The sequence below is a fragment of the Nerophis ophidion genome, linkage group LG29, assembly GCF_033978795.1.
Source record: "Nerophis ophidion isolate RoL-2023_Sa linkage group LG29, RoL_Noph_v1.0, whole genome shotgun sequence".
Classification (NCBI taxonomy): Eukaryota; Metazoa; Chordata; class Actinopteri; order Syngnathiformes; family Syngnathidae; genus Nerophis; species Nerophis ophidion.
This window is the reverse complement of record NC_084639.1, coordinates 9,316,229-9,340,709: the sequence shown is the minus strand read 5'-3', so window position 1 is coordinate 9,340,709 and position 24,481 is coordinate 9,316,229. Positions and strand designations below refer to the sequence as shown.

At 40.4% G+C, this 24,481-nt stretch overlaps 1 long non-coding RNA gene across 1 annotated transcript in view; it reads left to right on the top strand.

The window, feature by feature from the left end:
- Positions 1–21,601, top strand: part of LOC133545890 (uncharacterized) — a 74,234-nt gene extending 52,633 nt beyond the window's left edge. The window contains exons 7-11 of the long non-coding RNA XR_009804935.1: positions 613–670; positions 943–1,007; positions 13,154–13,207; positions 19,463–19,576; positions 21,564–21,601. This is a non-coding gene — a long non-coding RNA (uncharacterized LOC133545890). The remainder of the gene's footprint in view (positions 1–612; positions 671–942; positions 1,008–13,153; positions 13,208–19,462; positions 19,577–21,563) is intronic.
- The last annotated feature ends 2,880 nt before the right edge of the window (positions 21,602–24,481 follow it).

Here is a 24,481-nt window from a genome sequence, read left to right as displayed (position 1 = left end):
GTAATAGGCAGAAAAGGCAAACAAACAGAACTAGCATGAGAGCTAGAAAAAACCAAAAGCGCTAGCATGGGAGCTAGGGAAATAGCATAAAAAATTGTACAAGGCACAACAGGCAAAACAAAACTACTAGCGTGGGAACAGGAAAGGGATTACCGAGTCGAGGATAAAGGTCGTCACAGTTGCGCGAACACAAATTGCGTGTAACACAAACTTACGAAGCCAGAATGAATAAACAGAAAAGTCGAGTTCAAATAAGGACGGTGATTAGCAAAACAGGTGTGCGTCTGAAAACCGCGACAGGTGAAAATAATAAGCAGCCATGGTGACAGAACAAACAGGAACTAAGGAAGTCAATCATTAACAGAATATGATACAAAAATGGAACAAAACTAGAATATGGTATGATTCGGGCAGCGGATCATAACAGAGAATGGTCCGACTTTCCGAGTAAGAAATCCGACCTCGTTGATATTCTGACTTCCCACTACAAATGGAACGCACCACAAAGCCTTGCTGCAGTGAGTTTGGTTGTGGTTCTTTTTTCCTCTGCATTGGTCACCGATTGTACGCCTGCGCGCCTTGCTTAGCGCATTCTGTTTTTTTTTTCTCCAGTTCTCCTGGCTCCCAGCTCCTGGCCGTGCAAGTTTCTGTTCATGGTCCTGACTCGTTTGTAAGTACCACACTTTGATTTATGTAGCTCCTTTGTCCTGGCCTTTTTCCACACTTTTTGTTACTTTTTGAACTACCTTTTCAAGCACACTTAGTGCTTGGTGCTCAGCTTCTTTTTCATTGTACTATTGCCCTTTCTTCTCTGATGGACTTGTAAATAATACGTTGTTTTTGAACCATCTTGGGTTCCATACACAGCCCTAACAGTATTGTCTCCTTAAGCTTGTTTTCAAAAGCCCTTACCTTACAGTATTTCACTTCTTTTATGTCAAGACGTGGACTATGGTGTGGTTTGTTTTCCCGTGGTGCAAAGCGATTGGACCGGACACGAAGTGAAGGTAATGACATATTTTACTTTTACTATAAACAGGAACAAACAAAAGGCGCTCTCAGCGGAGGTTCAAAACTTGGCTATGAAAACAAAAACTTGCACTAAGGCAAAACTATGGACATAAAACAAAACTTGCACCATGGCATGAATAACGAAAAACCTACTCGGAACGAGAAAGGGACATGGATCATCGGCATGGATAACATGGGTGTGTAGGAGGTGATAGAAGGTGATGTCGCCAGCTGACTGCCTGGCAACTACAGGCTTAAATTGGAGCTGTGATGACAGGTGCGTGAGCCGTGAACACATAACAGGTGAAAATTGATGGGTTGGCATAGTGACAAAACAAACAAGAATGCCCAATGAATCCAAAACAAAACAGAACGTGACCACAAAACATGACATTTTAATACACGAGGCATCCTATTCTATTGGGAACCTAGGTTTTTTTTGCATAGCACATGTTTTTGCTCGTGGTACTACTATGTCTCCATTAGTCTGTTGTCAAGTAGAGTGTCTGTTACAAAAAAATACATTTTAGAGTGTGAGATTGTTGCCCCTGTTGTAGTATGAATTGTATAAAAAAATACCAGCAAGTTTTTTTTTAGTAAGCGCTTAACAACGTAAAACTATAAGAGATATTGATGCATGCTGTCAGTTCTAATCCAAAGTGAACATTTCAGTGCCAATCGTGTCAAAGTCAGCTATATTGTGAATTCTTTACATGTAGACATACAGTCGTGGTCAAAAGTTTACATACACTTGTGAAGGACATCATGGCAGGGCTGTCTTGAGTTTCCAATAATTTCTACAACTCTTATTTTTTGTGATAGAGTGATTGGAGCACATACTTGGTCACAAAAAACATTCAGGAAGTTTGGTTCTTTTATGAATTTATTATGGGTCTGCTGAAAATGTGACCACATCTGCTGGGTCAAAAGTATACATACAGCCACATACATTATCAATTTTGGTGATGTAGAAAAGTTACAATCAAATCAAATTAGCTTCATGGCATGGCCTGTTTATTTCATGTGAGTGACTATGATTGACGTCACCGGTTGACTTTTCTGAGCCCATTTAAATAGGGCTCATGTGATGCAGTCATTAGACTCGGTTACAAACGCGACAATGGGAGAGTCAAAGGAACTCAGCATAGATCTGAAAAAACGAATCATTGACTCGAACAAGTCGGGAAAGTCACTTGGAGGCATTTCAAAGCAGCTTAAGGACCCAAGAACAACTGTGCAGACATTTGTTCGTAAGTAGAAAGTGCATGGCACAGTTTTGTCACTGCCACGGTTCGGAAGAAAACGCAAGCTATCACCTGCTGCTGAGAGAAAATATTATTGTCAGGATGAGTAAGAGTCAACCGAGAATCACCAAAAAGCAGGTGTGCAATGAATTGGAAACTGCTAGAACACATGTGTTAGTGTCCACAGTCAAGCGTGTTTTGCATCGCCTTGGACTGAGAGGCTACCATGCAAGAAGGAAGCCCTTGATCCAGAAGCGACACCTTAAGTCTAAAGTTTGCTGCTGATCACATGGACACAGAGAAGACCTTCTGGAGGAAATTTCTATGGTCAGATGAAACAAAAACTTAACTGTATGGCCACAATACCCAGCAATATGTTTGGAGGTGAAAAAAATGTGAGGCCTTTAATCCCAGGAACACCTCACCTACCGTCAAGCATGGTGGTGGTAATATTATGCTCTGGGCCTGTTTTCCTACCAATGGAACTGGTGCTTTACAGAGAGTAAGTGGGACAATGAAAAAGGAGGATTACCTCCAAATTTATCAGGACAACCTTGAATCATCATCCCACAGGTTGGGTATTGGGCGCAGTTGGGTGTTCCAACAGGACAATGACCCCAAACACAAGTCAAAAGTGGTAAAGGAATGGCTAAATCAGGCTACAATTAAGGTTTTAGAATGGCCTTCCCAAAGTCTTGACTTAAACCCCAATGAGAATATGTGGACCATGCTGAAGAAACAAGTCCATGTCAGAAAACCAACAAATTTAGCTGAACTGCACTGAGGAGTGGTCAATAATTCAACCAGAATCTTGCCAGAAGCGTGTGGATGGCTACCAAAAGTGCCTTATTGCAGTGAAACGACATTTAAGCATTGCTGTATGTATACTTTTGACCCAGCAGATTTGCTCACATTTTCAGTAGACCCATAATAAATTCATAAAAGAACCAAACTTCATGAATGTTTTCTGTGAACAAGTATGTGCTGCAATCACTCCATCATAAAAAAATAAGAATTGTAGAAATGATTGGAAACTCAAGACAGCCATGACATTATGTTCTTTACAAGTGTACGTAAACTTTTGACCACGACTGTACAAGTGATCGAAATTACGTTTTCAGCACAGTCCCACTCAAGTGCAGACAAACAGTACAGGACCACTGACGGGTCAGCCAACTTCCGGCGCCCCTTAAAAAGGTGTGAAAAAGGGAAACATTGAAGAGAGGGGATGAGTTGAAAGATATTCAGTCTAAGGCTGGACTCCCGGGGAGGAGGTCCGGACTGAGGCCAGGAAAAAATACATCCATGTTTATGGATGTATGTTATAATGTCTTTATATTCCAGCGAGTTAATCCTGAGGAAAGAAGCTTTTATAGAAACTGGAGGTTCTGCTACGGAGGCTGCGGAACCTCTTTCTAGAGTCCAGCAGTGAAAACAGTCCTTGGTGGGGGTGGGAGGAGTCTTTACAGATTTTTTGAGCCCTGGTCAGGCACCGGCTTTTAGCAATTTACCGGATAGGCGGAAGAGGAGTCCTGATGATCTTTTCCGCCGTTCTAATCCAATCCAATCCACTTTATTTATATAGCACATTTAAACAACAATAACGTTTCCAAAGTGCTGTACAGCCATGTTAAAAACAATTGTAAAAAAATAAAATAAAAAATAAATAAAATAAAATAAAAAAAAGTATATATATATATATATTATGCTCCACCAATGACTGAATAAAAACAAAAAATAAATAAATATAAAACCAATAAAAACAATATAAAACAAATATGATTAAAAACAATTTTAAAGGGTAAAATCAATTAAAACAGTAAAATAGAAATCAAAGTGTATAAAAAACACAGAGGACAGAGGACCACACAACTCACGTAGTGTTAAAAGCCAAAGAATAAAAGTGGGTCTTAAGACGAGACTTAAAACACTCCACTGTGGAAGCAGTTTGAACATGGAGGGGCAGAGTGTTCCAGAGCTTAGGGCCGACCACAGAGAAGGCCCTGTCTCCCCTGGTCTTAAGTCTGGTCTTGGGCACCACGAGCTGGAACTGGCTCTCGGACCTCAGAGCGCGCGCAGGAATGTAAATTTGGATAAGGTCCGAGATATATTGAGGTGCCAGTCCATGTAAAGATTTAAAAACAAACAGCAATGTTTTAAAATCAATTCTAAAATGAACAGGGAGCCAGTGCAAACTCTGAAGAATTGGGGTTATATGCTGGCGTTTCCTGGCCCCTGTTAAAAGTCGTGCTGCCGCCTTCTGGACTAACTGCAACCGGGAGAGAGCTTTTTGGCTAATGCCAGCATAAAGTGCATTGCAGTAGTCCAGGCGACTTGAAATAAAAGCATGCACGACTTGTTCAAAAAGGTTAAAAGATAAAAAGGGTTTAACCTCTACTAAAAGACGAAGGTGATAAAAACACGATTTTAAAACGCCATTGACTTGTTTGTCTAGTTTAAAATCGCTGTCTATAGTGACGCCAAGGCTGGTGACTTTGGGACGCACATAATTTTGCAATGGTCCCAAGTCAGTGAGGGCCGGACCAAAAACTAAAATTTCCGTTTTTCCCTCATTCATTATTAAAAAATTCTGGGCTAACCAAGCCTTGACGTCGCATAGACAGTTAAGAAGGGGTTCTCACCACTCTCTGCCGAGACTTCCAGTCTGAGGCACTCCAGTCCAGACAGAGATGCAGTTGGTCAGTAGGCTCTCTATTGTGCCTCTGTAGAATGGGTGGAGGGAGCTGTGGTCTTTTCATCCGACGCAAAAAGTGCATGCGCTGCTGAGCTCTTTTTACAAGAGCTGCGGGGTGTATAGGGACCAGGTCATATTGTCAGTTATCTGCACCCCAGGAACTTGGTGCTGCTTACCTTCTCCATTTCTCTTCCGTTGATGAAGAGTGGAGTGTGGCCGTACTGGTGCTTCCTGAAGTATACAAAGATCTCCCTGGTCTTGTCGACGTTCAGGACCAGGTTGTGGGCCCTGCACAGTATACTGCAGTGGTACTTTGACTATGAGGTAGAATCTGTCTCCTGGCTATTTACAATACTTACTTTACATTGTAAGCATCATATCCCGCCCTCCTCCGGCTTTTAGCACTTAAAGCTATAAGGTACTCACGCACATTTGCTTTGTGTGTTGTCAGCTAATGATAGCAATTTAGCGAAGTTTTCAACTAGCGTTAGCCATAATTAAATGTATATTTTATCTAGACTGACCATACCTCCTCTTATCCCCCACTTTTGCGGGGTTGTCCGGGCAGAGTTTCTTAAATGCACCAAATGCCCGGCATTTTGAGTTAGGGCCGTGTGTATTTTCAATGTATGTTCAGGGTTAAGAAGGGGTTAAAATCAAAACAAATTGGGAAGGTGTGCGCACGCAGCAGCATTCGTGAGGGAGGGGCAGAGAGCGAGATAGTTATGATAAACGCGCATGCGACGCCGGGCTCTGCTTGGCGCAGTGGAAGAGTGGCCGTGCGCAACCCGAGGGTCACTGGTTCAAATCCCACCTAGAACCAACCTCGTCACCTCGTCACGTCCGTTGTGTCCCGAGCAAGACACTTCACCCTTGCTCCTGATGGGTGCTGGTTGGCGCCTTGCATGGCAGCTCCCTCCATCAGTGTGTGAATGTGTGTGTGAATGGGTAAATGTGGAAGTAGTGTCAAAGCGCTTTGAGTACCTTGAAGGTAGAAAAGCGCTATACAAGTACAACCCATTTATTTTTATTCGTTGATTTATCAGATTAAATTTTTTATTATCTATAGCAGGGGTGTCAAAAGTGTGCCTCGGAGGCCATTTGTGGCCCACGGGTAATGTTTTTAAGGCCCACGGCACATTCTATCACTATTAAAATAAACAAAAACATAACAAAAGTGAAATAAAAAAGCTTACAGGTGAAATGTAATTTAGAAAAAGTTACAATGTTGACTAATAAAACAAAGCTGTTTTTTTTTCTTTCAAACTGTCATTGCTCAAAACATAATATAGAATCAAAATCAATGTTGTTATGAATTTTCGACCTATCCGAGGTTTCCGATTACGTCACATCAAATATTCCATTTTGAAAAATATTTTTGGTGGAAGATTTTGCATATTTTGTGTGTTTGCCATTAAAAACTGAGTTTTGTTTGACAAAAAAGGGCGGAGAACAAACAACCAAACAAAAAAACAACATTAAAAAAACTAAAACATTTTGAAATGAGGAATTGATCCGAAGTTGATGTAGACTCCAGAGATTTAAGTGTTAAATATAAAATGTATGTATGCCCTGGCACATTATTATCATCATTTCGTTACCCAAGCAAAACACTTTTTACACTTTTACCTACAACTTATTAAATAAAAACATAGAAAAAACTACCAGCAGCGGTAAAGTTTAGATCCATGAAGGAAAGTAGAAAGTGAATGAATGTTTATAACTGAATACATTTACATATGCATACAAATTTGTCTTCTTTTTTTTTAATTTTTTTTTTATGAATTAAGTAACATTTATGACAACCTTTTTTCCAAAACACAATATATAATGTGAGATATAACAGGATAATGCATACATGTATAATTCTTTTTTTTAAACGCTTACAAATAAGTGGGACCCCATTTTGAAAATTCCTAGCGCCAATACTGCTGTCAACAGAGGAGAAAAAATGCTTTATTTAAATTAATATATTATTTATAAAGCAAGTTCGAGTATCATTGGCAAATTTTCACTTAGTCCCGGCCTTGGCACGCATACATGTGTCCTCTTTTTGGTATTTCCGTATATGGTCAGCCTATTTTATCATAACAACAACATGACTGCAAATTGTCGGTTGCTTCTCTTGGACTGCTTTTTGTGTGTGTGTGCATGTTCTCATTCATCCAGGTCATTGTGTTTTCTCCATATATTGTTTTTTTACTTGGATTAGCAGTCCATTTTCTCTCTTTGTAGCTTTGATGTAAGCTCCCTCGCTACATGGGTCTTAAACGGGCCTGGGCAAATTAAGGCCCGGGGGCCACATGCGGCCCGTTAAGCTTTTCAATCTGGCCCACTGAACATTCCCAAATCTTTTTTTTTTTCTAGACCTTTTAAGATAGAAACTATAGCTGCCATTTTGATGTGCAGTGATGTTTTCTAATTACCGTAAGTCTTGAACTATACAAAGTATTTCAATGGTTGGAATCTGCATGATATACAAGTTACTATGGTAATCTATTTACCGTATTTTTCGGAGTATAAGTCGCTCCGCAGTATAAGTCGCACATGCCAAAAATGCATAATAAAGAAGAAAAAAAAAACATATATAAGTCGCACTGGAGTATAAGTCGCATTTTGGGGGGAAATTTATTTGATAAAACCCAACACCAAGAATAAACATTTGAAAGGCAATTTAAAATAGATAAAGAATAGTGAACAACAGGCTGAATAAGTGTACGCTATATGACGCATAAATAACCAACTGAGAAGGTGCCTGGTGTGTTAACGTAACATATTATGGTAAGAGTTATTCAAATATGACACGCCTGTGGATTATGTTTTGTTTTTGTCATGTTTGGTCATGTTATGTTTTGTTTTTTTGGACATTCAGTTCTGTTTTTGCACTTCCTGGTTTGTTTTGCTTCCATAGTAACTCATTGATTTTCGCCTTGTCCTCTAGTCACACCTGTTACTAATCATCATAGTCATTATTTAAGCCATTCTGTTTCTGCCCTCGTCCTGGCAACTTTACCTACTCTTCCTGACCCTCATCTACCTTCATGCCTTGCCTCGCTGTTTGTTGTTTTGACCACGCCATGTAAGTGTTTTTCTATTTATGCCTCAGTGCAAGTTTTTGGGTTTGTTTTGTGCCACAGTTAGTGTTTTTTGTTCCTTTGTATATAGTCATGCCATTGTGCTGTTTTTGTTTTGAGTATAGTGTAGTTTGTTATCCGCCATTGTGCGTGCCCTTTGTTTTCTTGTTTTTGAATTATAGTGTTTAAATAAATCAATGTGTACTCACACTCTCGTCTGGCTCGTGCCAATCATCCTTTACATGGAAGAAGCAATACAAATCCAAGTCCATGTGTGACAAAATAACTAGAACATGCTATACGTTTACCAAACAATCTGTCACTCCTAATTGCTAAATCCCATGAAATCTTATACGTCTAGTCCAGTGGTTCTTAACCTTGTTGGAGGCACCGAACCCCACCAGTTTCATATGCGCATTCACCGAACCCTTCTTTAGTGAAAAATACAAAAAAAATTTTTTCCAATTCAAGACAAAGTTGTATGTTTTTGGTTACACTTTAGTATAGGGGGACATATTCTAAGTAACAAAGACTTATTTTAGAGTTGTTTGGACACTAGGGGAACATATTCTAAGTAATAGAATATGTTAGTTATTTGGTTGGGTTAGGGTCAGGGTTAGGGGTTAGGGTTATAATAAGGCCATGCCGATTAAAGCATGAATTATTACTTAAAGACTAGTTAAGAACCAATATGTTTCTAATTTGCATGGTAATAAACAACTAATTAATGGTGAATATGTTCCCCAAACTAAAGTGTTACCATATTTTTTTTACTGCTGCACAAAATGAACCGTGCATGAACATCACCTTGTTCAAACAACAAAACTAAGACAGTGCATAAACTCACAACAAATTACACACCTGCAAATCAGTCAGCTGTTGCCGTATCTGTTATATGCCAACAGGGAGAAGTTTGTATTTACACGAAGAATCGAACCCCTGAGGTCGACTCACCGAACCCCTAGGGTTCGATCGAACCCTGGTTAAGAACCACTGGTCTAGTCTCTTACGTGAATGAGCTAAATAATATTATTTGATATTTTACAGTGATGTGTTAATAATTTCACACATAAGTCGCTCCTGAGTATAAGTCTCATCCCCGGCCAAACTATGAAAAAAACTGCACTGCAAAAACTGAAATCTAAGTAAGATGAAATATCTCAAATAAGGGTGATATTTGCTTATTTTCTGTCTAATAAGATAATTATTCTACTAAGCAAATTTTATGTTAGAGTATTTTACTTGTTTTAAGGTTTTTGGTCCTAAATTATCTCAGTAAGATATTACAGCTTGTTGCTGAGATTTTATGACCTATATTGAGTAAAATATGCTTGAAACTAGAATATCAAGGGTTGCAAAGCTGTGTCATTAACTCTCACAAGTATAAAACTACCTTTTTAAAGTAACTATTTCTTATTTCAAACATGAAAAAACAATCATAATTTTGACACAATTGTGTCTTCAGCTCTCACTGGATCGGTTCGCAGCCGAGTGTGAAGCGACCGGAATGAGAATCAGCACCTCCAAGTCCGAGTCCATGGTTCTCGCCCGGAAAAGGGTGGAGTGCCATCTCCGGGTTGGGGAGGAGACCCTGCCCCAAGTGGAGGAGTTCAAGTACCTAGGAGTCTTGTTCACGAGTGGGGGAAGAGTGGATCGTGAGATCGACAGGCGGATCGGTGCGGCGTCTTCAGTAATGCGGACGTTGTATCGATCCGTTGTGGTGAAGAAGGAGCTGAGCCGGAAGGCAAAGCTCTCAATTTACCGGTCGATCTACGTTCCCATCCTCACCTATGGTCATGAGCTTTGGGTCATGACCGAAAGGATAAGATCACGGGTACAAGCGGCCGAAATGAGTTTCCTCCGCCGGGTGGCGGGGCTCTCCCTTAGAGATAGGGTGAGAAGCTCTGCCATCCGGGAGGAGCTCAACGTCAAGCCGCTGCTCCTCCACATCGAGAGGAGCCAGATGAGGTGGTTCGGGCATCTGGTCAGGATGCCACCCGAACGCCTCCCTAGGGAGGTGTTTAGGGCACGTCCAGCTGGTAGGAGGCCACGGGGAAGACCCAGGACACGTTGGAAAGACTATGTCTCCCGGCTGGCCTGGGAACGCCTCGGGATCCCCCGGGAAGAGCTAGACGAAGTGGCTGGAGATAGGGAAGTCTGGGCTTCCCTGCTTAGGCTGCTGCCCCCGCGACCCGACCTCGGATAAGCGGAAGATGATTAAAAAAAATTGGGCCAGGCTGTATAGATGAGCACGTACTTGGCGTGATGATGTCATGTTATCGATGGAAAAATGCATTTTTAGACCATATGATTTGCCTGAGTGGCTAGTAGACCCCGAGAGTAACAAGCGCTTGTCTTTTTGCCTTTCCATTAAGCACAATAAATTTGTTTTTAGTATAAGTTTGCTGGTTTCAAGAAATGTCATGCCGAGCGCATATTATTAAGTCAAGATAATGGCACTAGCATTTAATTCATTTAAGAATATTCTTCAAAATATTGAGCAAAAAAAAGTATTTTTTTTTCTACCAAGAACAGTGCCCTTGTTACAAGTGAGAATATACTTATTTTAAGGTATTTTTAGGGTTCATTGAGGTTAGCTAATTTGACTTGTTTTGTAAAGTCTTGACAAGCCGAATTTTCTTGTTCTATTGGCAGATAATTTTGCTTATTTAAAGTAAAAATACCCCTCGTTTTGTATTTTTGCAGTGTGTGACTTATAGTCCGAAAAATACGGTAGTTACTATGATAATTTAATTACTTACTATGGTAATCTGAGTCACACACTGCAAAAACTGAAATCTAAGTAAGATTAAATATCTCAAATAAGGGTAAATAATGCTTATTTTCTGTCTGATAAGATAATTCTTCTCACTAAGCAGATTTTATGTTAGAGTCTTTTACTTGTTGTAAGTGTTTTGGTCCTAAATGATCTCAGTAAGATATTACAGCTTGTTGCTGAGATTTTATGACCTATATTGAGTAAAACATGCTTGAAACTAGAATACCATTTTGTTTTTCAAGGTGGTCTGTCATAACGCTTTTAACATTCAATCAGACATTATTGAGAGGTTTTGTAGACACACCCCAGACTCATTTTTTTCTATAAATTTGACCCCCTGAGTAAAAATAATTGCCCAGGCCTGGTCTAATAGTAGCCAAGCTATAGGAAAAGCTGCTCGTTTAAAAAGTAACAAAGCTACCAATACTGAAAAATGTCGTTAAGCGACGTAGCTTAGCTACATCTACTGTATTTTTCGGACTATAAGTCGCAATTTTTTTCATAGTTTGGCCGGGGGGTGCGACTTATACTCGGGAGCGACATATGTGTGAAATTATAACACATTACCATAAAATATGAAACAATATTATTTAAAAGCGACAACGAGGAAGAAGATTTCATGGGATTTAGCGATTGGGAGTGACAGATTGTTTGGTAAACGTATAACATGTTCTATATGTTATAGTTATTTGAATGACTCTTACCATAATATGTTACGTTAACATATCAGGCAACTTCTCAGTTGGTTATTTATGTGTCATATAACGTACACTTATTCAGCCTGTTGTTCACTATTCTTTATTTATTTTAAATTGTCTTTCAAATGTTTATTCTTGGTGTTGGGTTTTATCAAATACCTTTCCACAAAAAAATGCAACTTATACTCCAGTGCGACTTATATATGTTTTTTTCCTTCTTTATTATTCATTTCCAGTGCGACTTATACTCCGAAAAATACGGTAGCTTGTTACTGCCCACCACTCCCTACCAGAGGTGGGTAGTAACGTGCTACATTTACTCTGTTACATCTATTTGAGTAACTTTTGGGATAAATTGTACTTCTAAGAGTAGTTTTAATACAACATACTTTTACTTGAGTATATTTATAGAGAAGAAACGCTACTTTTACTCCGCTCCATTTATCTACATTCAGCTCGCTACTGATTTTTATCGATCTGTTAATGCACGCTCTGTTTTGTTTTGTCGGAAAGACCTTCAAAGTAGGATCCATCACATGCAGTCACTGGTGACGTTTGACTCCGTTTCACCAATCAAACACAGTCAGTCGGTCACATGATTAACTGCACACTTTTTTTTTTCTTTATAAAACTTAATTTATAAATTTCAACATTTACGAACAGTTGAAAATAATAATCAAAGTAAGTAGAAAAACAGTACAAAACAGTATAAAAAACGTACAAAACAGCGCAAGGGGGTTGTAAATTCAAAGTAAGGGCGGTATAGCTTGGTTGGTAGAGTGGCCGTGCCAGCGACTTGAGGGTTGCAGGTTCGATCCCCGCTTCTGCCATCCTGCTTACTGCCGTTGTGTCCTTGGGCAAGACACTTTACCCGCCTGCTCCCAGTGCCACCGAGACTGGTTTAAATGTAACTTAGATATTGGGTTTCACTATGTAAAGCGCTTTGAGTCACTAGAGAAAAAGCGCTATACAAATATAATTCACAATTCACAACTAAAATAGAATGCAAAAAATATATATATATAAAATAAACAAAGTGCAAAGCTATAGGCTCACTCAATCGCAGTAAATAACTTACATTTGGAACAAAGCATCATCGTTTTCACAGCTTTTTGGTTGTTAGAGGTAGAATGTTTTAATGGAGAGTTCTAAATCTTTTTTAAAGGCACAAAAAACAGGTCGGGTATTGAGAAACTTACATTTGTGAATATAAAACTTAGCCAATAGTATCGTGAGCTTGCAAAGGTAAAATTCATTTTTTTTTAAATTCAATACAGTGTAAAACCAAATATATATTATTTAATTTATATTATTGTTTGAGTTGCTTAAGAGATATTCCTGGCTCTGAATTTGTTCATTGCTATTTTTATGTTTTTGTGCATTACTTGTTGCCGTCATCATTAAACGAACAGGTTACTCAGTACTTGAGTAGTTTTTTCACAACATACTTTTTACTTTTACTCAAGTAAATATTTGGGTGACTACTCCTTACTTTTACTAGAGTAATACATCTCTAAAATAACTGTACTCTATCAGTACAATATTTGGCTACTCTACCCACCTCTGCTCCCTACTACATATCTAAAAGCAGACTTTTGTGGTTTCTTCACAACTTTAAAAATAGCAAATGCATTTTTCTTCCTTTGTTTCAGCTGCAGCTGCATGGTGGGCTGCCTCCAAGGTGGCATCTTGCACCACAGAGCCAGGTTTGACATCCCGCTCATTTTTCCGCCTTTGTCTCCTCATAATGGCTTCTCGGGGCCATTGTGCATTAATGGCGCCGCAATTAGCGGGGATCTTGTCACCGGCAGCCAAACTTATTACATTCAAAACCGTTAAATACAGAAGGAGCCGCGGCACATTGGCTCAAGTGCTTCCCGAATTGATTCCGCCAGATCAGTCACTTTGCAGGATTAGTTGTCACTTTCAATTTCCCCGTAATGGATACGTGACACCAGCGCTCGCTCGTCATCGCTAAATCGGTTTGTTGTGACTGACGAGCCGTATTGATCACTCCCGGCGACGCCGCTCGGGCCCCTCGCCAGCTCCTGCGGGACGGCCTTCCGACTGACGGCGGCAATGTTAATGGCCGTACCTCATCTCCTTAACGCGCCCGCACCATGCTGAGCTTGCAGAAGCTCGTCCTGCCCTTGCTCGTCAGTGGAGGCAACTCGTCGTCTCGTCGGATGATTTAAAAAAAATATGTTATTTATTTCTGAGGCACTTCAAACGTGCACCACGGTGACTTTTTTCACGTGGAGGTCACGATGTGTGTTTTTGGTGGCGGGTTCATTAGCGACCAAGCAGAGCAAACGTTGACAGGTCCGGCAAAATTTGCTTGAGATGGCTCGAAAAATCCTAAAACTATTCAAACTTCTAATTATTAAAAACTACTATTAGAATACTACTATATTTCTATCTATCCATCCATCCATCCATATTCTTCCGCTTATCCGAGGTCAGGTCGCGGGGGCAGCAGCCTAAGCAGGGAAGCCCAGACTTTCCTCTCCCCAGCCACTTGGTCCAGCTCTTCCCGGGGGATCCCGAGGCGTTCCCAGGCCAGCCGGGAGACATAGTCTTCCCAACGTGTCCTGGGTCTTCCCCATGGCCTCCTACCGGTCGGACGTGTCCGAAACACTTCTCTAGGGAGGCGTTCAGGGGGCATCCTGACCAGATGCCCAAACCACTTCATCTGGCTCCTCTCGATGTGGAGGAGCAGCGGCTTTACTTTGAGCTCCCCCCGGATGACAGTGCTTCTCACCCTATCTCTAAGGGAGAGCCCCGCCATCCGGCGAAGGAAACTCATTTCGGCCACTTGTACCCATGACTTTGTTCTTTCCGTCATGACCCAAAGCTCATGACCATAGGTAAGGATGGGAACGTATATCGACCGGTAAATTGAGAGTTTTGCCTTCCGGCTCAGCTCCTTCTTCACTACAACGGATCGATACAACGTCCGCATTACTGAAGACGGCGCACCGATCCGCCTATCGATCTCATGATCCACTCTTCCCTCACTCATGATCAAAACTCCGAGGTCCTTGAACTCCTCCACTTGGGGCTACTTTATTTCATCACTTTCATCACTGTTAAGTGTACAGGAGGACGGATGTAGTTTAGCTCTATATTTATTATATAACACTATATAATTATATATATATATATATATATATATATATATATATATATATATATATATATATATATATATACACACAAGGGAATGGTGTGTGACTATGTGTGAATTAACTGAGGAGTGTTACCAGTTGTGTTGAGCGATAGGAGGCGCGGAAGCCCAATAGGGGCGAGGCTGTGAGCACAGGCAGGAAGTCGGGGGCAATAGCGAGGCATCAAAAGTCCGTGTCCAGGCGGGAGGTCGGGATTCAAGAGGCAGCCAGGGAAGCCGAGGGAATTTGGGGAGACAAGACACACAGCTAGTGACGCGGGGACAAAGGTACGCTGCTGGAAGGCGACTAAAAGAGGACACGAGACAATTGGACACGACGGGGGAGAGATAACGATTGCATAGAGCTTGCTAGGTTCAGCTTATCGTAAAGGACAGGTCGCTACGTTCTGGCACAGGAAGCAGGGTTGCACTGACATAAGTAGGCAGGTCTTCTAATCAGCGACAGGTGCGTTTATTGTTGGCGCACACATGAATGCGCACTGACGTGCGTCCGGACCAATAAATAGATTGTTTAACTTTAAAGTCGTAGTTATTCGTAACAGCGTTTATACCTCAAAAAATGTAATAGTGACACATGAGGGAGACAATTGGACACAATAGGGGAGAAAACACACAGAGAGAAAGATTGCATAGAGCTTGCTAGGTTTAGCTTACTGTACAGGACAGGTCGCTACGTTCTGGCACAGGATTCAGGTTTGCACTGGCATAAGTAGGCAGGTAAATGGCTTGTACTTGTATAGCGCTTTTCTACCCCTTTTTAAGGAGCCCAAAGCGCTTTAAAAGTATTTCCACATTCACCCATTCACACAGCAAGGGTAAAGCGTCTTGCTCAAGGACACAATGGACGTGACTAGGATGGCAGAAGGTGGGGATTGAACCAGTAACCCTCAGATTGCTGGCACGGCCACTCTCTCAACTTTGCCTCGCCGTCCCTTCTCATCAGCGACAGGTTGATTGATTGAAACTTTTATTAGTAGATTGCACAGTTCAGTTCATATTCCGTACAATTGACCACTAAATGGTAACACCCGAATAAGTTTATCAACTTGTTTAAGTCAGGTTCCACGTTAATCAATTCATGGTAAGGTGCGTTGATTGTCGGCGCCTGGCGCGCTCCTGGAGGTGTGCCCAGCGCTGCACACACGTGAATGCGCACTTATGTGCGTCCGGACCTATGGCCAGATTGTTTAACTTTAAAGTTGTAGTTTTTAGTAACAGCGTTAATAACTCAAACAATTTAACAATGTGCAAAGGTTTATGTCATGTCTTGTCATGTGTTGTTGTTGTTTTCCGAGGTTTTGTGTTTAGTTCTTGTCACGACTTGGACTTGGGCATGGATTGTTTTTCCGAGGCAAAGGAAAGTTGCCGCGTGCAAGGCGTGAATGAAGATACATATTTATTTATTACACTAACAAACTACAAAAAAAGGAAGCAAGCAAAAGGCGCGCTCAATGGCGGTACAAAAACTTGGCAATGAAACAAAGGACTAGCACAAAGGCAATTAACTATAAACACGAAACAAAACACTTGCACTGTGGCATGAATAATGAGAAAACTTACTTGGAACAAAACGAGAACGGGGCATGGATTACAAGGTGCATAGCATGTGATTGAGGGTGTGAGGGAGGTGATGTTGCCAGGACGAAGAACAGACACAGACAGGCTTAAATAATACTGTGGTGATTAGTGAAAACAGGTGTGAGACATGAGAACAGGGGCGTGACATGAGGACAAGATGAAAACTATTCAGTTGCTATGGTAACAAAACAAACCAGGAAGTGCAAAAACCGGAGCTGATCGTCCAAAAAAAAAAACCCGGACATGACCAAAACAAAACAAGATCCCATAGACGTGACAGTTCTATTTCTATGGCTCCTTGCCATTCTTTGTTTACGTTCCCGTTTCTATTAACGCTTGAGATCACGCAACGGGTTCTGAATGTGGAAGATAGTCTCCACCTGCTGCCGCCACTTAAAATGTCTGTCTCACCCTGCCAGTCCTTGCAGGATTTTATTTTGCCACAAGTTCTTGCTAGCCTTGTGCTATTATTACTTTTCATAATTGTCATTCTATATTAAGTTTGCCTTGGACAGCGCCTCCAAGCGTCTGGCTGTTTGTTTTTGTCTTTTTGCCCTGCCATTGGAAGTAAAAAAAGATTCACGACTGTCTCAGACATGCAACCCAAACGCAACAGTTTTAGTCGAACGATTAGATTTACAGAGTGGAACTAATATATGACATAGTCTCATAATATGCAAATCAAGTTATTTCTAGCCTTCTTTGGATATAATTTTGATGATTATGGCTAACAGCTCATGAAAACCTTGAATTGAAAATCCCAGAAAATGTGGGATTTTCTGGAGTCGTCTAAATTCTAATAAATAAAGGTTCGCCATATCTCACTTTAGAAGTAATGAGTTTATTTCGCATAATAGTTTCATATTTATAGTTGAATTGGTGACATGAATGGACTTTTACATATTAATTACTTTTTTTCAGTTTTACCTGTATTGTTCAAAGACAACATTTTGGATACTCCTGTATTTTCTGGTCCATAAGGCACCGGTATATAAGCTGCACCCACTACATGTTATGAAATGAAAATATTTTTCTATATATTTGCCGCACCATACAGATATATATGTTAGGAAAATAGTTATTTACACAAAGTGATTTTGTAAATGTTTATTTACATAACTTCATTGTTTCCAAGCGGCAGTAAAAAACAAAACAGAAGTCATCGTCATGGACCTACTAGCTGCAGAATCTAGCTCTCCAATCAGCTAAAAGGACTCAGAAACTCCATGGTAATGTTTTGTTGAGTTTACATGACTTGTATTTCCGGTTGAAAGCTCTTAAAAGGAGGGCACTGGCCCCTCTCAGTGAGCGAACTCATCCAATTGATGGCGCCATAGCACAAACATTAGCACACCTTTTCAGTGTCTTCGCTTGCTTTTTTTTTTTTTTTTAACATTTTTTATAATGGCTGTCAGAGAAGTACAAACCCATAAATTATCTGCACAGATTTCCTAAGCCACAGGGTTCAAAGCGTAGAAATGAGTGAGCGAACTTATCCAAAAGGATGGCGCCATAGCGCAAACAATAGCACACATTTTCAGTGTCTTCCCTAGCTTTTTTTTTTTTTTTTTTTTTCAAACTATTTTTATCATGGCTCTCATAGAAGTAAAAACCCATAAATTATCTGCATAGATTTCCTAAGCCACAGGGTTCAAAGCGTAGAAAAAAAGTAGCGGCTTATATTATTATAGGCTTATAATTTATGGTAAATGATAATATAGTTATAGTTAAAACCAACATTAAAATATAATAGTTACGTAGTTATATTTTTTATATTAAAATAATTAATATTTTATTTTTATTGTAGCCATAATACTCTAATCATGTTAGGGTAATGCTTAATTTTATTTTTAGAATATGCCGCGATGGCCCCAGTAATGGACTTTGGATCCCTCCCTTTTTTGGAGGGTTAAGACATGGAGAGGATTTAGAGCCTTTGGGGTTTCTTTAAATATAAGATTTAGTGTAGTTTTTCAAAATTTAATGTGTCACTGTTAAAGTAATTACAGCAAGCTCGTGGTAACGGCTGTTATTATCTGCATGGGGCGTTTATTTAATGGTTGACGTACACACACTGCTTGAACACTCGGGGGGTGTCCTGATCAGCAAAAAAAAATGTCTGGCATCTAAAATCTCTGATATGAGCGTTCCGATAGCATCTTTACTTGTGCAAAGCTGGACAAACATTTAACATCCAAATGTCCTCCAATAGGCACTCAGGGTTGGTCTTTTCTTGTATTTCAAAAAGGTAAATATTTTTGTTCATAGGCTACTCGGAGCTAACAGCTACACAACACCTAAGCAGGCAATAGCACACAAGCTAGACAAGGGGTCGGCAACCCAAAATATTGAAATAGCGATCAAAAAAAATTAACCGGTTTGGAGCCACAAAAAATGTAATAGGTGTTATAATTCTGGCAACACATGATGTAAGTGGCTAATTAGCTGTATTAGCCTACTATCAAAATGACTATGTGTCGCAGGCTGACACAAATCTTCATTGACGGAAATGTAATATTTATTTTACACATTTTTACAAAATTGGAAAACATTACTAAAACTTCTCAGAAGGTGCAAGCTGGGTAATGTTTGCTGTGGTCTGGAACAACATGGCACACAAACAACTATCAGAAATGCAGCCAATATTACATACAGATAATGTGTCATGAAACATAGAGAAATAATCTAAATACACATAAGTAAAAGAAATTAAATGAGCTCAAATATAGCTACAAATGAGGCATAATGATGCAATATGTACATACAGCTAGCCTAAATAGCATGTTAGCATTGATTAGCTTGCAGTCATGCAGTGACCAAATATGCCTGATTAGCACTCCACACAATTTAATAACATCAACAAAGTCCACCTTTGTACATTCTCGCACAGCTTAAAACGTTTGGTGGACAAAATGAGAGAAGAAAGAGTGGCATAAAACACTTTCACATCTTTCTGTGGCAGCGTCAGGGAAAGTCGTACATGTAAACAAACCGTTGAGTCACAGTCCACACAACGGTGAGTTCAAGGGCCCCTGGAATGAGTAGGTCAAAACGTCGCTCGCCAAACACAAACATAATTCGAACAATTAGGAAGGTTCGTGTCGTGTTTGTCCTGCTACACAAACCATATTGCAACAAAAAACATATGTTTCACCCCTTTTTTTTTTTTGTCCTTTTCCATTTATTCTTGAAAAAGCTCCATGAAGCCACCAGGGCGCCGCTAAAGAGCCGCATGTGGCTTAAAGGATTGGAGCCGAGGATGTCGTTGTGGCTTGTGCAGCCCTTTGAGACACTCGTGATTTAGGGCTATGTAAGTAAACATTGATTGATTGATTGATACATTGATGGATTGATTGATTAAGAGCCGTGGGTTGCTGACCCCTGAGCTACACATATACCTGTCCTTAATTGAACACAATTGCAGAGCAAAACAGCACATTCATTATATTAATTAGTAGAAATGAATGTGGCCAGTAGGTGTCGCCAAAAAAAACCCCAATAACCAGTCCACTTCAACTTAAAGACAGCAGGAGTCCATTCCAGACAGTTGATGAATAGGTCCCCACCATTGTTCTATGTGTGAGTGGTTTTACTTGATCAAGCCTTTTCTAACAGTTCGCAATACACAAAAATAAAATTATGTATGAACCTGTCGGATTTTGTATCAGATACTCAGAGCTGTAATAGCGGAAGTGGAAAATTTTTATTGTGACACCCCTGACTAATGACCTAACTAATGTCAGGCTTTCCCCTGACAGTTTGTTTGTGTTCTAGTTTTTCCTCTGTGTGTTTAGTATTTCCTGTCTTTAGTTCCTGTCAAGTGCTCTTATTTTGTCTGTTTCCAGTTTTTCCCTCAGCTGCGGCTGATTTGCACCTGGCCACACCTGGTGTCAATCAGCCCGCTCCTATTTGTACCTGCTTTGTTCCTCCAGTCAGTGCTGGATTATTGTCACGTGTTGCATGTCGCTTCTGTATTGTATTGTCATGTCGCTTGTGTATTGTCGCTCCTGTCGTGTCGTTTCATGTCATTGCATCGTAGCGGTAAGCTATCTTTCGGTATCTGTTTGTAGCTTACTGTCTTTTGTTCCCTGCTTCCGTTTTATTTTCATTCGACAAGTAACGACTTCTGGTTGCCTGTTCGCTACCCGCTAGCTTCCACGCTAGGCCCCTTTTTGTTTTTGATAGCTTCCATGCTAGGCTCCTTTTATTTTCTAGCTCCCATGCTTGCTCCCATAGTTTGTTATCCGCCTCGTGCACGCTTTGTGTTTGTACCCTTTGTTTGGTTTTTGTTCTAGTATTTTATATTAAAACCATGTTTCCTTATTTAATGCCTGCCTCCATCTCTGCATCTTGGGGTTCGTCTCAAACTAACTCTAACTAAAACCGGTATTTCAAGGACCGAATGTTTAATTCCATATTATATCAAGCACTCATTAGTCGGTATGTGCTTTACGTAGCTCCTTTTGAAAATCCACACCACGTGTCTCAGTGTGAGGCCGTGATGTCACCCAGTTAATCAGCGAGGAAAAATAAGAAGGCTAATAATAAACACTCTTAAATGCAATATAACGAACCATAATGGTGTAATTATGAGACGGCATTCTAATGACGAATAATGGCAGTAATAAACATGTTAAATAAACCGCGGGAGAGCTTTTATAGTTTTCAGTGATGGATATTCTGGTTGTGAAAGTATTTCAAAGACTGTTTAACGAGAAAAATGCACTGCTTTTTAAGTCAGGGCTGTGGAGAAATGGCAGAAATCAGACAAATGCATTTCAACTAATGAATCGGGAAGATAAGGCGACAACTTAGCACAGGAATCTTGAACACGAGGAAACCAACGTTGATAGTTGCATGCTGCAAACAATGGAGCCACCCCGACTGTGGCGAGCAACGTAAATAAATAGCTCTCTGATTAGTGCTCAACAGCAGGTGAACATGCCGAGCATTAATCAGAGGCAGGTGAAACCAATTACCACCCGTGGTAACCAAAACAAACACCCAAAGTGCACAAAACAGGAACTAAGGGAGTCCAAAACTAACAAAACATAACTAAACAGAACATGATCCGGATCACGGATCATGACAAAAGCTTTTAGTTAATGCACCTTTTAACTATCATTTTTAATCCACTTTGTATCCTTTTTATGATGTTGCCCCTGTTGTTTTAAATTGAATTGTTTTACTTTACCTATGTTTTGTACAGCGCTAGGTGATTGTATCTGTGAAAAGCGCTTTATAAATAACATTTACCTACTTACTACTTACTGTGAGAGTCTCTTGCTGTCGTGCAGGTTCTCAGGACCACCAAGGAAGGACATTGTGGGGCAGGTTAGACTTTTTTATTTTTCAATAATAAAAAGTCAGGTTTCACGGTGGGAGAGGGGTTATTGCGTCTGCCTCACAATACGAAGGTCCTGCAGTCCTGGGTTCAATCCCAGGCTTTGGATCTTTCTGTATGGAGTTTGCATGTTCTCCCCGTGAATGCGTGGGTTCTCTCCGGGTACTCCGGCTTCCTCACACCTCCAAAGACATGCACCTGGGGATAGGTTGATTGGCAACACTAAATTGGCCCTAGTGTGTGAATATGAGTGTGAATGTTGTCTGTCTATCTGTGTTGGCCCTGCGATGAGGTGGCGACTTGTCCAGGGTGCACCCCGCCTTCCGCCCGATTGTAGCTGAGATAGGCGCCAGCGCCCCCCGCCACCCCAAAAGGGAATACGCGGTAGAAATGGATGGATGGGATGAATAAAAAGTGTCTGAGGGTTGCTTTTCAGCCTTGCCGTGTCTTGCTTCCTCTGCCCCTCCACCTTTTCAGTCGCGTGCGTCTTCGTCTTCTCATTCAGCATCCGCTTCCTTCTGGCTCTTTCTCTCACCGTCTCTCTTACCGGCATTAACGGCCGTTGCCCTTTTATACAGTGCGTGAGGAGATTTAAATTGTGCCCAGCTGGGCGACCCACGCACCTGATAATAGTTGCGGGATTGATTGCGGCGTGCCCCGCCTCGCTGCTTGCTCGCAGTCCACGCCTCCTCGCCACCATCTCGGGCCGGACTCCCGTGTGCCCTGCCTCGCTGTCGGACTGCTGGCTCCGCCTCTCCACACTTATTTACTAAAAAATATCCCTGCTGTAACTTAGATTACCATACTAACTAATTAGATTACCATAGTAACTAATTAGATCACCACAGTAACTAGTACATCATGCACAAGTGCAGATTCCAGCCATTGGAATAATTTGTATACTGTAGTTCAAGACTTACGGTCATTTGAAAACATCCTTACACATCATAATGGCAGCTATATCTTTTGATCTTAAAGGCCTACTGAAATGAGATTTTCTTATTTAAACGGGGATAGCAGGTCCATTCTATGTGTCATACTTGATCATTTCGCGATATTGCCATATTTTTGCTGAAAGGATTTAGTAAAGAAAACCCACGATAAAGTTTGCAACTTTTGGTCGCTAATAAAAAAGCCTTGCCTGTACCGGAAGTAGCAGACAATGTGCGCGTGACGTCACGGGTTGTAGAGCTCCTCACATCCACACATTGTTTACAACCATGGCCACCAGCAGCAAGAGCGATTCGGACCGAGAAAGCGACGATTTCCCCATTAATTTGAGCGAGGATGAAAGATTTGTAGATGAGGAAAGTTAGAGTGAATAATAAAGAAGAAGAAAAAGACAGGGCAGTGGGAGCGATTCAGATGTTATTAGACACATTTAATAGGATAATTCTGGAAAATCCCTTATGTGCTTGTTGTGTTACTAGTGTTGTAGTGAGATTATACTGTCGTACCTGAAAGTCGGAGGGGCGTGGCCACGGGTGTGGGAAGCCACACAGCTGCCTCTTTGACAGGTGCACGAGGAACGACGCAAGCTCCGCTCATGTCTACGGTAAGAGCCGACTTATAACCACAATTTTCTCACCGAAACCTGCCGGTTGACATGTGGTCGGGCACCATGTTCTCTTGACTGCTCTGTTCCATAGTAAAGCTTCACCTTCGGGAATGTAAACAAAGAAACACCGGCTGTGTTTGTGTGGCTAAAGGCAGCCGCAATACACCGCTTCCCACATACGTCTTTCTTCTTTGACGTCTCCATTATTAATTGAACAAATTGCAAAAGATTCAGCAACACAGATGTCCAGAATGCTGTGTAATTGTGCGATTAAATCAGACTACTTATAGCTGGTCTCGGGCTGGAAAGAAATGTCCGCTACAACCTGAGACGTCACGCGCACGCGTCGTCATATTGACGTTTTCAACAGGATACTTCACGCGAAATTTGAAATTGCAATTTAGTAAACTAAAAAGGCCGTATTGGCATGTGTTGCAATGTTAATATTTCATCATTGATATATAAACTATCAGACTGCGTGGTCGCTAGTAGTGGGTTTCAGTACGCCAGGGGTCACCAACGCGGTGCCCGCGGGCACCAGGTAGCCCGTAAGGACCAGATTAGTCGCCCGCTGGCCTGTTTTAAAAATAGCTCAAATAGCAGCACTTACCAGTGAGCTGCCTCTATTTTTTAAATTGTATTTATTTACTAGCAAGCTGGTCTCGCTTTGCTCGACATTTTTAATTCTAAGAGAGACAAAACTCAAATAGAATTTGAAAAATCCAAGAAAATATTTTAAAGACTTGGTCTTCACTTGTTTAAATAATTACTTTTTTTTTTTTACTTTGCTTCTTATAACTTTCAGAAAGACCATTTTAGAGAAAAAATACAACCTTAAATATGATTTTGGGAATTTTAAACACATAGTTTTTACCTTTTAAATTCCTTCCTATTCTTTCCTGACAATTTAAAACAATGTTCAAGTAAATTTATTTTTTTTATTGTAAAGAATAATATTTACATTTTAATTTAATTCTTCATTTTAGTTTATTTTTTTTCGACAAAGAATATTTGTGAAATATTTCTTCAAACGTATGATTAAAATTCAAAAAAATTATTCTGGCAAATCTAAAAAATCTGTGGAATCAAATTTAAATCTTATTTCATAGTCTTTTGAATTGTTTTTTGATTTTTGTTCTGGAAAGTCTAGAAGAAATAATGATTTGTCTTTGTTAGAAATATAGCTTGGTCCAATTTGTTATTTAATCTAACAAAGTGCAGATTGGATTTTAACCTATTTAAAACATGTCATCAAAATTCTAATATGAATCTTAATCAGGAAAAATTACTAATGATGTTCCATAAATTTTTTT